Genomic DNA, 18889 nt, shown 5'->3' with positions numbered 1-18889 from the left:
CAGCAGAGTAGTTCCAAATAGGTTTTTCAAAGAACTTTGACTGTAATGAGGGCATAAGTAACGAAGTCACAAGCTGCGACAGGTTCTAGCTGTGTTGTGATGTGCGTTCCATACATTGCCCCACGATATTTTCTAACCTTTGATGATATGTCCAATATTTGCTCCTACTGGAGTCCATTTCTGGCAGGCCAGGCGCCACATTTTCCAATACGGTCATATCTTAATACATAGAAATACGTAGCACTGTTTCCGGGTTCAGGTTCTCTCGTTTCCGTGGGGATATCCTGGTAGACGATCTAGGCGATAGTTTTCTCTCAAGCATTTTTTATTTATTTTTATTTTTTTTTCCCTCAGGAAGCTAAAGTTTCCTTCAGATCACCATATTGGCTTCACTCGATCTGTTCGTGTTATCGGACAATGAAAGTCAATAAATATTCGCATCAACAGTCTCCACTGTGCCCACTACCGTGGTTCTCTTCGTGAGGACTCGAATTGAAATTTACAGTAGGTCTCATATTTAAATAACTTACCAGAAGTTAGATTAAACATGTCGCTGTTAGATTACAAAGTAGGGAGTACTGAAGTAAATACGTGTATATTTGGCTCAAATTCGTACTGTTCTCCACTGATTTGTTGTCACAATGTGTTTGGTAAAGATACTGCGGTTGGCGCACGAAACGTGGCTGCATACAATATCAGACATCTGTGCTGTGCCTCGGACGCTTCTCGTATTTCTGTAATAGACTTAATTACCTCTATGAACAGGACCTGCTCTTAGTGATGGTCGTACGAGTTTGCCTGCTACTCGGCACCAGGTGCATCAGGTAACATAATTATGCTGAGAGCAGAGCGGAACGCCGCTGCTTGTATGTTCAGCGGCGGCCGTGTGAAATTCAGTTCCTATTCGGAGAAATGCCTGTCCCAGCGCGCCCTGTTTGCTCAACTTCCGACCTCGAGCTCTTGTGGCTTCCTTCGTATTAGAGTTATTGCTTATAGCTCGAGCTTCATCTGCAGGCACAGCGAAAGGTTACGTACCCTGCCCTTTAGAGTGCTTGGTAATGTGCTAGCGAACGCTGTACCGCGCCAGCTCGGCCTTACCATAACACTTGTCCAAGGCTTACGTATAGTATTTTGCTGGCACTGCCTAGTTGAAACAGACACGGGGCACCAGAAACTTCGGAGCATCACGGGAACACTTGAGTTTTCCCTTCGAGGTCACCGATGTCTGCTACTGCCGACTCGTCTCCTACTTGTGGAAAACAGTCTTTTACAACAGACCGTATAAATCAGCGAGTGAAATATTTTGAATAAAGGACTGACAGCGGCAAAGTTCACATTTTCATCATTAAATTTTTGACAATTGTTGTAAAGATACACCGAACCAACACTTCAGATGATGATGATGATGGTGGTGGTGGTGGTGGTGGTGGTGGTGGTGTTGGTGTTGGATTTGTGGGGCGCTCAACTGCGCAGTTATCAGCGCCCATACAAATTCCCAACCTTTGCTCAGTCCAATCTCGCCACTTTCATGAATGATGATGAAATGATTAGGACAGCACAAACGCCCAGTCAGGCAGGTGAAAATCCCCGACCAACACCTCAGCCATTGCCCTGAAACTAGGTAGGAAAGCTCAGAGCGAGGTTCTGCAATAGAGACGGCAATGTATTGGCTACTGGGTGGATCTCAGTTAAAATTCGCGTCGGCCATTCGGTGTAAGTTTGCCATGGTTTCTCGAAACACGTACAGGCGTTCCTTGAAAAGCGCGCAACTGATTTCCTTCCCCATCCTAATCCTACCCGAGCTAGTGCCCTGTCTCCAATGGTGGTGTCGTCCAAAGTACGTTAACCCACAATCTTCCTCTCTCACATATTTGAATGGAACTAATCTAAGGAATTGCAATAACGTGTCTGTCGAAGAATTTGGGAAGAGCAGCCTTACGAGGATAGAAATTATCAATTCCTCGGGATCTCATTCAGATATAGCCTCACTGGCAACTATGGCCGGTTCATGGGTACGAGAAAATTTTTTGATAGATTCGGACTTCATTACTGCAATGTTACGTACACCATTCGTGTAGACAGCAACGGAATCGCTTGAGTTGTCGGGTGGAACATACGTGAACACGTAACCTTTCTTCTGTGGTCTCTACTTCAGTTAGATGTCGACCGAGGCATTCATTCTTCGGAATAAATATATGTGTACGTAAAAGAATGAAAAATGTATGTCTGGAAGTTTCTCTTTGTGCTTAAGTGAATTTTAGCTTTTGGGAGAAACGGATGGAAGTGACGAAAGAAACAGTTTGCCTAGCGTAGGGGGGAAAACGCCATTCCGAACAATAAGATGCACATTGCGTCCTGTAAGTGATGCGGTTCGACCATATTTTCTGATTCACGATCAGATATGTTGTATTCTTCAAATCAAAATTACAGTGTACTTTCATCAGTGTTGCCTTTGAAGCAACTCTGTTTTCTACCAGGGGTTACTTTTTATTTTCTGTATGTCACACATGGTATCAACGAACCATAAAATAATTCGCACACGGTATGTAAAGAGCATTTCACACAAAGGATGGAATATGTTCGTCAGTAGATGAACATTAACTATTTCAATGGCTTTTACTGTTCCAAATGTAATGAATAGTACTGTCCAGAGCAGTGACACCAGATGATTTTTATTTTAACGCCACACTTAACGTTGCCACACTGGCTGTTGTACATAATTTGATAAAGGTGATAAGTAGAACGAAACTGGTAGTTAGTAAAGATTTATTTATTAGCAGCTTTTGGCGTTGCTGAAGTATGATATTTTTCGAATAGTCGGGAACTGTGGGGGTACCACCAGCCCAAAACATAACGTGAAGTCGACGTTTTCGTCGCGTATTAAAGCTTCCAATCTCGTCCGCTATAACGTGCACATCTGACTCCTAAGTCAGCTGAAAACTCAAGGAGAGAAGACTGTCATTGCTAAATCTTCGTCTATAGCACCAGAAAAGTGTTCCACTCCAGCAGCGCTTGATAACTACATGTTGGGAATGACTAACTTATCCTTTTAGAAAAAGTTACGAAATACCTGTATGTTGTAGGCTTGTCACCCATCGCGCGCCTGAGAGAGAGAGAGAGAGAGAGAGAGAGAGAGAGAGAGAGAGTTGTCGCAACACAGACTTTACGCTGCCAAAGTCCACATTCATTTGCTTCTCGTTATTGCGCTTGTCAGCGATTGCCTGACATTGTAGTCGATAAATTATTCGACGTTTAATATGTGGCAAGCAGAGTTGGAGGAATGAGTGCCTAATAAACGGCCAACATTACGCATTGATATGTATCGATATTCGATACCCGTACGACAGCTAACAATAAAAGCACTGACATATACACATCACTGTGCGATAAACGTGCCTCTTTCTCTGCGGTGTATGGTATGCGGGCCACATCATTGGAAATTGCCCTGACTTGAGTGTGACGCCCTTGCAGCTTCCAGGTTAACTCCCCCCGCTCTCTCTCTCTCTCTCTCTCTCTCCCTCCCTCCCTCTCCCCTCCCCACTCCCCCCCCAGCGCGCGCGCGCGCGCGCGCGCGCGCGCGTGTGTGTGTGTGTGTGTGTGTGTGTGTGTGTGTGTGTCCTTTTTGCTGCATAGCCATTTTTCGATTTACTCATTCGTATCTCGTTATTGCCAGTAAATCGAACGGAAATACCTGTTCCGTTAATTCGTTAATCTCATGTTACGAGTATGATGCGAAGCAGTAAGCGCATAAGAGACATCACGGTCACGTAGAGATTAAAATTACATTATGAATGACAAAAGCGAACTGTGAAAGATGGTTCCTCCAGATAGCGGAAACTTTGAATAGAAGCTTTGCACTATCACAGAGGCAAATTAATAGTACAGGATTTCTCAAAAAGATACGGTGTAATTTTAATGTGTTGCAGCATCCAAAGTAATTAATATACTTGCACCATGTTTCATTGAGTGGCATAAAAACTTTGTGACATAATGTTACGTAAACCAATTTCAACGCGTGCGCCTTTGTTGGTACGCACAACTTGCAGTCTGTTTTCAAGCGCTGCCCTCACCCGTCGCAACGTATCCGCATCAACAAATCATTGATCTGATTGATTGGCGTTTGGAAGACTCTGTGCCTGACTTACCCCCACAGAAAGAAGTCTATCGGTGTAATATCAGGAGACCCAGGAGGCCAGGAATTGGATGACCATTGCCAATTCAGCTATGTGGAAACACCTCGTCCAGAACATCAAAAAAGTGTTTTATATGGCTCTGAGCACAATGGGACTTAATTTCTGAGGTCATCAGTCCCCTAGAACTTAAAACTACTTAAACGTAACTAACCTAAGGACATCACACACATCCATGTTCGAGGCAGGATTCGAACCTGCGACCGTAGCGGTCGCGCGGTTCCAGGCTATAGCGCCTAGAACCGCTCGGCCACTCCGGCCGGCTCCAGAACATCCTACACAGTCTCATGCCAACGTGGCGGTGCTCCAGCTTATTGGAGAACGACTGTCTTGGGGGTCAGCCAGTTGTGGTAACACAAACACCACCAGCATATGAAGGTGACTGTTAGAATTAACTTTCTTTCTGAGAGAAAAAAAAATGATCCGATAATGCTATCAACCACCAAACACCACCACTCATTCATTTTTGGGTCGTCACGTACCTATTCCGTCACAGTATGCGGTTTGATTGTGCCGGAGATGTGTTTGTTTACCTTAGCACACTCGCAGAATTTTGCTTAGTCAGAAAATGCTGGGTTTGCTCAGAAAATTTCCATCCTCCAAACGGCGAAGAACGTCCACAGCGAATTGCATTCGCGTACGTTGTGGCTTGTCTGGTTTCAGTGCATGCAATTGTTGCAGTCGTTATGGTGACATCTGTTAACTTTTCCGTAGGACCTGTTGCATGGTCGCCCTAGGGATACGGAGTTCCACCGAAGCCCTCCGAAAAGACTTCTGCTGTGAAAATTGAAAAGCCAGCCGTATCCGTTGTGTGTCGGTTTCGCTTCTTCCAGGTCGTCCAGTGTGATGCTTGACATAAACTCAACTTGTTTGCATAAAATTCCTGTACCGCCGGCGTGTCGTCGTTCTCGAAGGTGGTTTCTTTCTATACCGCCTTTGGAAAATCTTCTGAACCTGTGTCCGACTTAGTCGGAATAAACCATTCCACACAGTTAGTCTTTTCGTGAAACGTTGCCATTATGCTTTACTCACGACAACCTGAAACACTAGCAAATAAAACGTTGCGAATTTGTCACATAATCCAAACATGCTCTGATATCTAATTAGTTTGAGGGCTATAAATCACTGAAGTTCTGGCGTACCTTTTGAGACACCCTGTACCTTCAGTCCCTCGATATGGACCTAGGTCTAATAAGCCAGTAAAACCGTCTGAATACCTAGGCCGGAATGCTTAAACTGGAAATACTCTCCTACTTTCCTAAATATTTTCAATTGGGAACCTCTTTGCTCAACATCGAGGGCGCTGCAATTAGACAGAAAAAAGTGTAAAATAAACCGAGCTGCTGTCGAGGGGGGGGGGGGGGGGGAGAGAGAGAGAGAGAGAGAGAGAGAGAGAGAGAGAGAGAGAGAGAGAGAGAGAGAGAGAGAGAGAACTGCAATTCAACAACACTCAGATTAGGATAAAAGTTCTTAACACGAGGGACATAATATATACGATATGTAACTCAACCGAAAGCTCACCAGCAGTCTTTATAGCTAATTCTCACAAAGTGGGAGAAGTATGCCGGTGAAATGATTCAGACTAATCGCCACAGATAACGCCAAAAGGCACATTCTGGGAACACTGTGGAGTGACTGGCACAAGAAAACCACATTCTCAGTGTGGTTGTGAGTGAACTAGTGCTTCTTCTTACGATCTGAAGATGGCTGGTGATGGCCCCTACCGTTACTTCCTCGTCGAAATTGCATGAGATTGTGCCGGGGAATTAGGGGGGAATAAAAAGTAACCATTCATTGACGTCTGCATCTCGACCCAAATGTTGTGTGCTTTCGAAGAACTGTGTATTTCTGTCGGCAGAATTGATTACTTGGAAAACGTGTGTGCGTGGATATTGTTAAAATTTCGACCGCCTGTACTTAGCAGTGGTGGAACGTTAGAGAAAGAACCGGCTCTCCACATGCCGCGAGGTGCTAGGCTCGATTGCTGCTCCTTGCATTGTTTTGTGGTTTGCGTCGGTGACGCAGTGGCGACGCGGGACTGGGCATCGAGTTGGTGTCCTCCTGGTCGTGTAGCCCCGCAGTAGGTTGGGAGTCGCATTAACGCCGCGCTGGCTGCACCTTTACCGTACGGAACGTAGGCTTGAGAAACCTGTTATCGCGGCTCCAGCCTCGAGATAAGCGTAATCTCCGTCACGGTGTCAACACATGTTCTGCGGGGGGGCCTTGTGTTCTGCTCGTTGTCTGCCCCCGCGATGTTTTCCATTTTTAGTTGTTTTATTTATTCGGGTACAGAAGTTAGGGCTATAAATAGGCTAGAAGTTAGGGCTATAAATAGGCTACCAGATATAGCCCTCCCTAATGTCGACCATTTCTTTGTGTTCTCATTGTTAAGCGCCCTCATTACGTCCCAGTGGACGAGTGATTCAGTAATTTCTGCTTGTTTCACCATAATTCTGGTTAATTTCAATCGAGCTGTGGACTTTCTTCTGCACTGCTTTGCACTAAGATTGCAACACGAGCGAGTGTGCATATAAGGAAAATGTAGTTAGCGGGCTCTTTTTTGTGGTGGTGGGGGCGGGGCGTTAAAGTATACGAAATTTTGTAACGCTTCTAACAGCAGCATCGGCTGTAACTGAACTGACGTAGAGTCAAATGACGTTTCTGGGTACGTCATTCCGCTGCACAGAGTTGATGTGTCCTTTGTAGTGGCTGGGGAGTAGTGGCGCGCTGTTCTCTCGGCAACCCTTGACCGTAAGTTTTCAGTTTGTGGGAGATTTTGGAGAACGTGATAGTGAGTTTTCAGTTGGTGAGATATTTGGAGAACGCGGTGGTCGGGACAACAGTCGAGAGCACCATCTGCAGCGAGATCTGTCAGGACAGCCAGAGCGACATGCGGTATTCATCTACATCTACGTGACTACTCTGCAATTCACACTGAAGTGCCTGCCAGAGGGGTTCATCGAACCACTTTCACACAGTTTCCCTACCGATCCACTCTAGCAGCGCGCGGGATAAACCAGCATGATCTTTCCGTGCGAGTTCTGATTTCTCCATTTTGTTACAATGATCATTTCTGTCAATGTAATTGTGTTCCAACAAAACATTTTCGCATTGGGAGGAGAACGTTGGAGATTGAAATTACGTGAGAGATCATCTTGTCATAACGAAAAACGCCTTTGTTTTAATGATTGCCACCCGCAGCTTTCTTATCATATCTTGACACTCCCTCCTCTCTTTCTCTGTTTCTCGACTGAACAAAATGTGCTGCTTTTCTCTGAACTTTCTCTATCTACTCCGTTAATGGTTCAAATGGCTCTGAGCACTATGGGACTCAACATCTTAGGTCATAAGTCCCCTAGAACTTAGAACTACTTAAACCTAACTAACCTAAGGACATCACACACACCCATGCCCGAGGCAGGATTCGAACCTGCGACCGTAGCAGTCCCGCGGTTCCGGACTGCAGCGCCAGAACCGCTAGACCACCGCGGCCGGCACTCCGTTAATCCTATCTCGTTACGACACCATACTGCACAGCAGTACTCTAGCAGAGGACGGACAAACGTAGTGTAGGCAGCCTCTTTAGTAGGTCTGTTGCATCTTGTAAGTGTCCTGCCAATAAACCCCAATCTTCAGTTTGCTTTCCGCATAACATTATCTGTGTGTAAGTTCTTTCCAATTTAAGATGTTTGTAATTGTAATTCCTAGGTATTACGTTGAATCGACGGCCTTCAGAGGTGTGTGATTTATCGTGCAACCGAAGTTTAACGGATTCCTTTTAGCACTCATGTGGATGACCTCACACTTTCCGTTATTTAGACTCAGTTGCCACTTTTCACACCGTAGAGGTATCTAGTCTAAATCATTTTGCAATTGATCTTGATCGTCTGATGACCTTATAAGACTGTAAACGACAGCATCGCCTGCAAACTATCTAAGATATCTGCTCAGATTTTCTCCTAAACTGAATGAGCAGAGGGCCTATTACACTTCTAGATATCACTTCTGTTCTACTCGATGACTTCCAGTCGGTTATTATGAACCTTGCGCTATCTTGTTGAAATACATCGGAGGCTTCGAAGATAGGGCACGACCATTGGCCGTAATGTATCAGAAATGCAACTGCTGCTTTCTAAATGTGCCGCCTATGTGAATTGGACGCGGTCCTGTTGAGTACCCAGTGGCACCTCCATTCATCACACTAGGTGCTAGGCTTGCGTGAGGATGACGGACGCAATCTGGCAACATTCGTTCGCCACGGAGCCTCTACACACGCATACTTCCATCGTGATACTGTGCGCCAAACTCGCCTGAGTTCCGTGTCGTCCGTCGGCGCGACTCTCTCTCTGCCGCAGCAGTGGTCCTCACGCTGAGAGTCCGTGCCGCTCCAGACGTCGTCACCATGTCCATGTTGATACTCCTCATAGTGCAAACGAGCCCATTCCTTAATGGAGGTGTGTGACGGCCGGGTGAGAGCTATGCCTGTCCTGCTGAGATCGTGCGTGGCGTCGAGTATGGGATTCCTACGCGAGCAGCAATGCCGTGGGTCGGTGAAATGCTTTGTCGATAGGCCACGATCGTGGCACGTACCGCTGGGCGTTCCTCCTTACCGGAGGCATAGAGGCGTAACACTATCAACTCAGACAGACAACTTCGTAGGTGGCGTCAGTACCACCCAATTCGCGCTGTCGCTCTGACATATACTGATCGTCGTCATGTCCAAGTACGCAATACACTTCGTGCCGATTTGACGTTCGCTGCACGCCGCTTTCGTGGTGTTGCAGCTTTTGTGGCCAGTGCTCAAACTGTCAGGGTCCTCCGACTCGGTCGGTGCTCGCCGAGATAAGCTTGCCTACTGGCTCAAGGTTCCTTCCGCCCATTGGTTGGCCGATGCGGTTTCCTGGTGACATTGCTTATCAACTTTACGGAAAGTTTTTAGGCGTCCCGATCTGTGTGTACATATGCTAGAGGAACTGACGATAATAAGTGTTCAAGTGGGGATAGGATATTATGTACTCGTTTACTGTCACATGAAGGTCGCATAAAGCTGTAATAGTTAATTCGGCAATGGAGGAAAGTATGTGGACAGTTGTATAACGCAAGTTTTGTTTCACCATTCGCATATCTTTTCAGTTCATTGAGAAGTATCATCAGTTGCTGTTGCGTGACATGCGTATTTGCTCTTCTGCTGGTGACGCAGTCCGTACTGTTTCAGCACTTTACCTACATTTTTCCACCTTATTATTGTATTAATAGAGGCGAGACTCGTATTGTAGAGCAGAATTATTTATTCCGTTGCAGACAGATGTGACTTCAAAGTCCTGACTGTAGTGTTGTGACTATGTATTGAATCTTTCTCGTCTGGCACACACAGTGTCCTTATACTCCTAAGAGAGCCTGAAATTCGCCAAGGATTTGAAACCAGAGTACATCCTGAGTAGTGCCAATGTAGATGTCGACTAACGAGAGGAGAACACGGCATGTGCCATAACCCTGTTTCCCAGAAACTTCTCTCAGTGGAAGAGCAGCAAAATAAGCGAACTCGTGTCTCGTCTTATCCGTAGATACACGACCGTTCCTGAGAAAACAAGTCAAAGTTTTCGAGGTACTCTACGTTTTAGCGCACGATAAGTACTACCGAAGCGGTGATATAGTTGCTAGCCTCGTGGTTTCACGGTTTTGATCCGTTGCTCGAAACCCAATCATTGTTTTTATTTTCCTTTTTATCCTACCCATGTCCAAAGAAGATTATTACTCGAATTTTGTCCAGTGTATGTTGAGATAACGTTGTCCTTATTCGTCTACTAATTCAATCTGGTGAGTAAATTAAAAAAAATGAAAAAATATTAGAAATTGTTTTCGGTAAAATTCCTGCAGTGTATCTTTTTTCATAATCAGTCGCAAGCGCCAGTTTTCGGAAAAAATGATCCGTTATGCGTTGTTTGCCGCGAAATTATTGCCAACACATGAAATCTTCAGCATTGTCAAGCATTGTCAAGTCAAAGCAGGATGGCGGATGTCGAACCGTACAAAATTTTCCGAATGGCTCTGGACCGAAAACGCATCGTTGTGAATCTAAGAGCGTAAAACGACAGCTAGTCAGAAATAAACACGGGTTGTTTCTCGGGTAACCGAACGTGTCTGGGTGTGTCTTGCAGTGACGCTGCGTCCGACAAATCTGCCGAGTTCACATTTTTTGATGTGCTGTACTTGTCAGAGTAAAAGTTCATTCATGCTTTGGGTACATTATCAAAAATTATTCAAAATGTTTTATGTGAATAGCAGACAAACATACGAAGTGAATGTGTCCTCAAATTACCTTATCCTTCTCTTTCTCTACTGGATGACCACAGCACATGCCAAAGCTGTACAGAACAACTTTAATTCCTATGTGTACTTTTGTTACATGTTTTCGTATTGTCATTGTAGCCTGAAGAACCGGTTTATATCTCGAAATGTGTTGCTTCATTAAGCAGTTTAAACAGTCAACAGATTTGCGACTGGTTGCGTTCTCTGAAAAACACTTTCGTATTTTTGAAACAGATATTTACAGTGCATTAACTGTCAGTATGGCTTTACAATATTGTATTTAGATTTCGTCATAAACAAAATTTAACTGTAGAGTACGACATGTATTACATTGTGTTTTTGCAGTACAATTTATCATCTTAACAAAAAGTGCCTTACAGTACTTCTAGCGTAGTTGGTCAAGCTTTACCATGTAAACATCACAGGAAATTCGTATCCAAGGTAACAAGCATTGTATAGGAATTTGCCTGGTTTTGAATAGTCTGCTGAAACTATTATCTTTGCATAATTTACGTAGAACTTCAGAAAGAGACACACGTCTTACCACGCTAAGACCATTGTTCAACAAGAGTGACGGATTGTCTGAAGACAATACGTGTTCCGTGTTTCGTTCACACACAGTTCTGCTGCAGTGCGGATAACAGCTGCCTCACAGTGAGAGACTGAAATGACGGCATCTGCAAACGTACTCTAAAGCTGAAGTGCGCGGGACAGCGCGATTCTTGTGAGCAAAACCTGTAAACTGCACACAGGTTCAACGTTAAATTCCGGCGCTATATGGACCAAATGCCATGTCGTGTCCAGCGGTAGCGAAATGTTACCAACAGTTTGAGCAAGGCCGCACAGACTTACGCCGATCGGGGGAAGTCCAGGTCTTGCATCATTAGTTTTGCGTCTTCTCGGCAGGCTTAAAGAACATGTGGATGGAAAGAGATTTTCGAACGACGAGCAGCTGTTCTCGAATGGCTCTGTGCCTAAGGAACGGATTTTTATCTTCGAGGAACTGGGCGATTGGTAGAAGGTTCCGATCTTTGTTTACAGAGATTCGGCAACTACGTTGAAAAATAGTGTCACTTATCTGTGTCACTTCCAAGCGTATTGCACCATTCAGTAAATACTACTTGACTTGTAGTAATAATGTGTAACTTACTTTGTGACGAACTTGCCTCGTAATTAGCTCGTCATGTGTGAACTGGGACAAGCTGTTCAGATGCACAATCTTCACCGGCTGGCTGTTGTTTTGTGTCCGCAACTCCATGTCGGTGCTTTTCAGACCTGCGGGTATGCGGAAAATTTTGCCCGGCTCGACGCTTCGCGCGCTGCCCGGTTCTTCCCCACTCCGTACAGTCAGTCACGCTAAACTTTCGTCAGACTTTGCCTGTGCGGTTAAGGTGAACTACATGACGTTCCTCTTACTGTATAAGTTGCTCCTCATTTTTCCTTTCACTTTATTTAAACTTCATGATGGTTTGGCGGGAACTTTCATAGGGAATAATAAACCTACGCAATCTAGACAAATTCTCTGTTTAAGTTCAGCTACATTAACCAATAATGGCGCGAAATTCTGAAGGAACTTTAACCACATGCTGCCTTCCATACAGCGGATAGACTCGTTCGTTCCTATCGAATTATTTTCATCAACCGACTGTCATTAAACTTTCTCCATCTTTTTTTTTATGTGCTGGCTGCGTGTCAGACCTTCCTCAAAGGAACGATGACTTTGTCAGAGGGGACGTGAAAGTGAGACGAGGCAAAAGCCTGCGGCGCCAGAGGTTATTTCTCTCAGGAATTTAATTAGGCTGCTCGTTTGTCACAAAGACGTCTCCAGACCCTCGTCTCGGCATTTGAACTCTTCAGCAGAAATGTATGCCGTTTCAAAATAGCGGCTTCAGCAAAGGTTACGTTATTCGTCCTGCCGAGAAATGCATCGAAAATACGGACTTTCCCGTAGATTCTCATATATGGAATCCATTAGACCGCCTCTTTCTCACATTACGAATTGATGTCTCACAATATGTAAGCTTTAAGATCAGTCTTAACTCGCTAAACGAGGTCTGTTCAAAAAATTCCGAAATATTCGTAATTTCGCACCAATGATGTGTTTGAGCGAAATGCGGTTTGAGTCCCTGCGCACGCCTATGTTTAATGTGTAACTGCCGGAATTTTCATCGTTGTATGCATGTTAGTTATTGTTCAGTGCTGTATTAAGTAGAACGTTGTGTCGCATAGTTCGCAAATTTCGAGATGGCGGAGTTAGAGGAGCAATGCGTCTGCATTAAATTTTGCGCGAAACTTCAGAAAAATTTGCAGAGACACACCACATGATGCAGGAAGCCTACAGTGATGAGTGCTAAAGCCTTACTCGATGTTACGAATGTTTCACACGGTTTAAAAATTTCCCTACGGAAGTGAATAATCACCGTCGTTTAGGCCGCCCTTCGACGTCTACCGACGTCGCGCGTGTCAGGAACGTCAACGAAACTGTGCGTGCCAACAGGAGACTGTCAGAGAGAGATTGCAGACGACTGTAGCATTTCAGTTGGATCATGTTATGGAATCCTGACACAGCATCATCTGGTGATGATGTTCCTTAAGAGAATCATAACTGGTTATGATGATGAAACCAAGATTGAGTCTTCACAGCCGGCCGGAATGGCCGAGCGGTTCTAGGCGCTTCAGTCTGGAACCGCGCGACCGCTACGGTCGCAGGTTCGAATCCTGCCTCGGGCATGGATGTGTGTGGTGTCCTTAGGTTAGTTAGGTTTAAGTGGTTCTAAGTTCTATGGGACTGATGACCTCAGCTGTTAAGTCCCATAGTGCTCAGAGCCATTTGAACCATTTGAGTCTTCACAATGGGTCCGCGAGGTTCTCAAAGACCAAAAAAAGCTCGTCAGGTCAGGTCAAATGTCAAAGCTTTGCTGATAGTTTTCTTTGACTGTGAAGGATTTGTTCATCATGAATTCGGGCCACGGGGTTAAACTGTTAATCGATGTCGATATCGGGACGTGTTGTGCCGCCTGCGAGAAAATTTGAGAAGGAAACGGCCTGAAATGAAATGTTGCGAGACAATTCATGGCTCTTGCGTCACGATAACGCACCCGCACATTCATCCCTGTTGGTGCGTGACTTGCCGAAAAAACGAAATCACTGTGCTGTCTCATCCTGTGTACTCTCCAGACCTGTCTACTGCAAACTTTTTTTTTATTTCCAAAGTTGAAAATCCTGTTGAAAGGGCGAAGATTTGCAACGATAGACGAGACAAGAGAAAACTCGCAGGCGACGCTTCGCGCGATCCAGCAAGAGGCGTCCCAAGAGTGCTTCCGGGAGTGCAAAAGGCGTTGGGAGCGGTGTATCAATTGTGGAGGAGAGTATTTCGAAGGAGCGTAGAAAAATTTTGCGGTCAGAGTTCCGGAATTTTTTGAACAGACCTCTTATACCAATTTTTCTTAAATCGTTAATAAATGTGACTACAGAATCCACTTTCCCAGTGCGTCGTCGTGCCTATCTGATACTGCTGCTTAACCATTGTTACTTACTGCTACTCCTGAGTACAGTGAAAATGTTTGCTAATGTCCAGCAGCGAACAGGAACTGAGTCGGGTGCTTAGTGGCACGGATGCTGGCCGATGCATATATTACAATAAAGCGAGATAGGACTGTGTGCAGCAGGTGGGCTTGTTTAATGGCGAACTGTTAAACGTCCTCAGAATGGATTAAGAAGGAAGATGGAACAAAGACGTGGCAGTAAGCTTTCTGTAACGGGAAACAGCCAAAGTGTAAACGTTGAGATCAGGTAAAGATCCATGAAAGGCCAAGTTGGCAGTAGAGCCATGTAAGGCTGCGACACATGGGAAGCTTGCAACGAAGGGGCGTTGCAGGCAGGACTGCCGTGTCCTTCCCGCTTCCGTTTTCTCCATACGTGTTGGATCTGGAGCTCAGCACCCAACAACAGTTTCCTGAAGCAGTACGACACATTTAAAAAGACATAGAAAAAACAACTTTGCAGTTAAGAATACTTCCAAGCGTTGTCAGTACGAAATATGTACACCAAATTAATGCAAGTTATCTCGGGAGGAATGGTCAGTGTTCGTGGGTATGACAGGAACGATAATTCGAAGGGGGGGGGGGAGGGAAAAAAAGTCTGGTAAACATAGTCTCTAAAGATAATTTTTTCGAGTTCTTTTAAGTGAATTACGTCGTATGCTTTAGGAAATTGATACACGGATGCTAAGCTTAAAGTTCGGCACGTATGAAGAAAATCGAAGATAACTTGTCTGTGAAGTCTCCTGTTACGACAGAAATCAAAGTACTACATGCTTTTAAACAGAGATGCTCAGGATTGAACGTATTGATTAAGTAAGAAATGAAGACGCTTTGCAGCGAGTCAAAGAGAAGAATGCCTAATAAATAACATAATGAATCGAAGAGAGAAAGTTTTGTTTTTGTGGCGATCCACACCCTCCAGATGCTTAATAAACCTAAATTTGGTCCGTAGAAGGTGTAATGTGATATTTAATCGTGCACGACTACGAAAAGAATACAGAGGCGGAGGTACATATGAGTATATAAGGGAGTAGCGGTAATGCGAGATGCAAACTGAAATGATGAGCATGCCGAGAAGGGAGAGGAAAGGGGATCATCACAAACCGACCTTTAGATTGGTAACTAAAACTTGGGTAATTTTCTGTTACTGATCGCCAGGGAGCACAAATTCCACATGTGCCAGCCGAAGAACGTCACATATGACGACTATCTCGAAATTATATTATAAGTGTTATATAATAATTTACGATGGATTCAAAATGGTCGTCTAATGATGAAACGAGACTCCAACGGCGAAGCTACATAAAAGGGAGGTGAACGCGGTAGAACATAATACATTGTGACGCCGCCATCAGGGAAAAGCAATCACTGTTTCTCTGTCGCCTGAAACACAAAGAAATAAACATCCGAGAATAAATAAGTGTATTTGATAGAACCAATAGATAATAAAATATGAAAATGAATTGAAAGATGACTAGCAAGAGTAGTAGTAGTGCGAAATACTATTGAAGGAAAAAATGGGTGAAGGACGAGCGAGCAACGAAAGTTTGATTAGATAACATCAAGTAAGCAAACAAGGTTTTTAATACGTGGTGATAGTGGTAGTGGTGGTGGTAGTAGTAGTAGTAGTAGTAGTAGTAGTAGTAGTAGTAGTACTAAAAAAACTAAAACTAAACTCCGTCCGAACAGGCCATGAAGGTCCAACGGTACCGACCGGCCACCGTGTCATCCTCAGACTACAGGTATCACTGGATGCGGATGTGGAGGGGCATGTGGTCAGCACACCGCTCTCCCGGCCGTTGTTAGTTTACGAGACCGGAGCAGCTACTTCTCAATGCAGTAGCTCCTCAGTTTGCCTCACAAGGGCTGAGTGCACCCCGCTTGCCAACAGCGCTCGGCAGACCGGATGGTCACCCATTCAAGTTCTAGCCCAGCCCAATAGCGCTTATCTTCGGTGATCTGACGGAAACCGGTGTTACCACTGCGGCAAGGCCGTTGGCGGTAGTAGTACAGGGCGGGGCAAATAAAAATGGCCCGGAAAATCGAGTTCCAGACAGACTGACACAGCAGAGGAAAGGAAATACAGTACATATTGAAAGTGCCCTCCATTCATCTCTTAGCAGTTTTGGTTGGACCTGATCAGCAAGTTGCTGAAAGCGGATCTAAGTTGGAATTGCTGCTGTCTCACCTGAAATGTTATGTTGCAGTTCTTGAAGACTATGACTGTTGTTGCGATACACATTAGACGTGACGGCTCCCCACGCAAAGTAATCGCACACTGACACTTCAGGTGAGGTGGGTGGCCAGCTAGGGCCCCGACCAGACTGACCTATCGAAACAACTGTCAGGCGTGAAGATTGTGTAATGTGCTCCAGGAAACCGGTGTGGATCACGTGGGAATCGTTCACGTGGTGTGCGCTTCATGGGGTGGTGTTATATGCATACATTCACACCCAATTGTATGCTCTCGTCCGGGCCACATTTATTTGCCCCACCCTATAGTAATAATGCATAGAGAATTGAAACAGAAAGTGTTTCAGAAGCCTGATAAAGGCGATTTGGTGAGTGCTCTGTTGTCGATGTTACATATGAATCCTGTTCCAATCCAAAATCCGGCGTACATGACTTGCCATATGATTTGGTAACGGAAAACTTGATACTTTCTTGGATGGCATCGAGCCGTAAACAGCAAATGAGGAGCAACTAAAAAGCTTGTTAAAACTTCTTCGAACTTTCTTGTGGCGCAAGCTGGAGTTTGGCGCAGAAGAAGGGCAAGACTCTTACTATTGCTAAAGAACTGTTACGTGCGGGTCACAGAAGCTCGAAGATGACGGATCGATGGAGGCGATGGTGGCAGAGGGAACCAACAGATTTCTAGTAAGTAAATAGACGAAACTTATCGGTCACATTCAAATGGGGAAAAAAGAGCTGGCTAAGGAATATACACTACATGTAGTGAGGATCGTAAGCACGGGGTTGAATTCGAAGAATATCGTCCGACCCATTAATACTTAAATTATAATGGTGATAGTTTCGGTGTAGTCAACTGAAGCAATACCGACCTTTTTTTTTTCTCGATTGTTACGCCGAAGGAGTATCTCTCGTGTCAGAAACTGCTCGATTTAATCTTCCTGACAGATTAAAACTGTGTGGCGCATTGGGACTCGTACCTGCCTTTTGTGGGCAAGTGCTCTGCCAACTGATCTACCCGAGCACGACTCAAGACCTGTCCTCAAAGCAGAATTTCTCCTGCGAAACCGTGAAGTATGGAAGATAGGAGACGACGTATTATCGGAAGTAAAGCTGCGAGGAGGGATGGTGAGTCGTGCTTGGTAGCTCAGTTTGCTTAGCACTTGCCCGCGAAAGGTGAAGATTCTGGGTTAGAGTCCCGGTCTGAGGGACAGTTTTAATCAGCCAGGAAGTTTCATATCAGCACACATTCCGCTGTAGAGAGAAAATTCACTCTGGAGTTGCTCAATTATTTGTAAACGCGTGCCCAGTGCCACTACTGCCGTTGAGACTGCGGCGCAACTCCTAGTGACCATAACGAAAGTGGGCGTGGATGACTTTCACAGTAAACGGATGTGCCTGCCGGCAGCAGGAGAGGAAGCATGCAGCTCGGCCGTCGTCGGTTCCTGTGGCGCGGGGTGAAGGGAGCGATCGTTTCTGGCCGCAGTTTGCTCGCGGACGGCCTGCCACCCGTCGTAATCGACTGCTTCCCGTTGTTTCGAAGCGAGTGCGCACTCATTTCAAAACACTACCAGTGGCGTTTGTTGCCTCACGTTGTCACTGACGAAGCAATAAACTGCCTTGCAACCTTTCCTGCGGCCACATTGACTCGTATCGAAGCGAACACGTGCATTGAATACAGTTGATTGTTGGAGCTCCAAGTACCTGTGGAACGCACCACGTGCCCGGTAATAAAGGAAGCTTCGTCTGATACTGTCGATATGCGTAAACGTCGCATGAAGTTAAGATCAGCAGCTCTGAAGGTGCTGTTGTCTACGAGGAAGTATAGTCGTCGAACGATGTCAAGCAAATGTAAGACTGAGACACAGTTCCTACTTGGTGGAGTAGTTGACAGCTGTCTTTAAATTCGAATAAGTGCAAGGTAATACCTATGAGAAAGAGGCCATAGAAGGCAAAGGCGTGTTAGTGCAGTTGAACAGACTGTATAGTGTCATGAAAAGAGGTTATGGGACAAACATCACCAAATTAAAACAAGGGTAACTGAGTATTGTCGAAGAAATCAGGCGATGCTGAGGGAATACATTAAGAAATGAGATACTAAAAGTAGTAGACCAGTTTTTTTATTTGGTCAGTAAAATAAATGTCAATATTCGAAGTAGAAAGAGTAGCGTTTCTGATAAAGAAAAGTGCATTAACATCGAATATAAGTTTGACGCTAGGGAAGTCTGTGCTGAAAGTATATGCCTGTCGTGTAGCGTTATACTTGTATAGAAATGACACGTAGACTGTTACCAGTTCAGGCTAGACGAGGATAAAATCATTTGAAATGTTCGAGAGGCGTTCAGTAAGTAATGCAAAATTTTTTTTTGTCGGCCATTTTTAGTTGAAAAAATTCGTAATTTGTTGTGGGGCGTCGTGGAATATTCCCGCTTCAGCCCCCTATCAGTTCCGATAGGTGGCGGCGCTCTACATAGTCTTCAAAATGGTGTCTGAAACGGAGGTACATACCAAGCAGAGAGCCGTCATTGAGTTTCTTTTAGCGGAAAACAGAGCGTCGCAAGATTTGTAGGCGTTTGCAGAATATCTACGGAGACCTGACCGTGAACAAAAGCACGGCTAGTCGTTGGGCGAGGCGTCTGTCGTCATAAGCAATAACGT

The 18889-nt window shown here is 45.0% G+C and overlaps 1 protein-coding gene and 1 pseudogene across 1 annotated transcript in view; one reads left to right on the top strand and one right to left on the bottom strand.

Annotated features, from left to right (window-relative positions):
• The window catches only part of LOC126242655 (mitogen-activated protein kinase 1), a 384067-nt gene that overhangs the window by 253425 nt on the left and 111753 nt on the right, over nt 1-18889 (top strand). The window lies entirely within an intron of this gene.
• Nucleotides 15924-16041, bottom strand: LOC126211066 (5S ribosomal RNA; annotated as a pseudogene).

The sequence above is a fragment of the Schistocerca nitens genome, chromosome 1, assembly GCF_023898315.1.
Source record: "Schistocerca nitens isolate TAMUIC-IGC-003100 chromosome 1, iqSchNite1.1, whole genome shotgun sequence".
NCBI classification, from domain to species: Eukaryota; Metazoa; Arthropoda; class Insecta; order Orthoptera; family Acrididae; genus Schistocerca; species Schistocerca nitens.
Note: the sequence above shows the minus strand (reverse complement) of the source record. Positions and strands in the feature narration are given on the sequence as shown.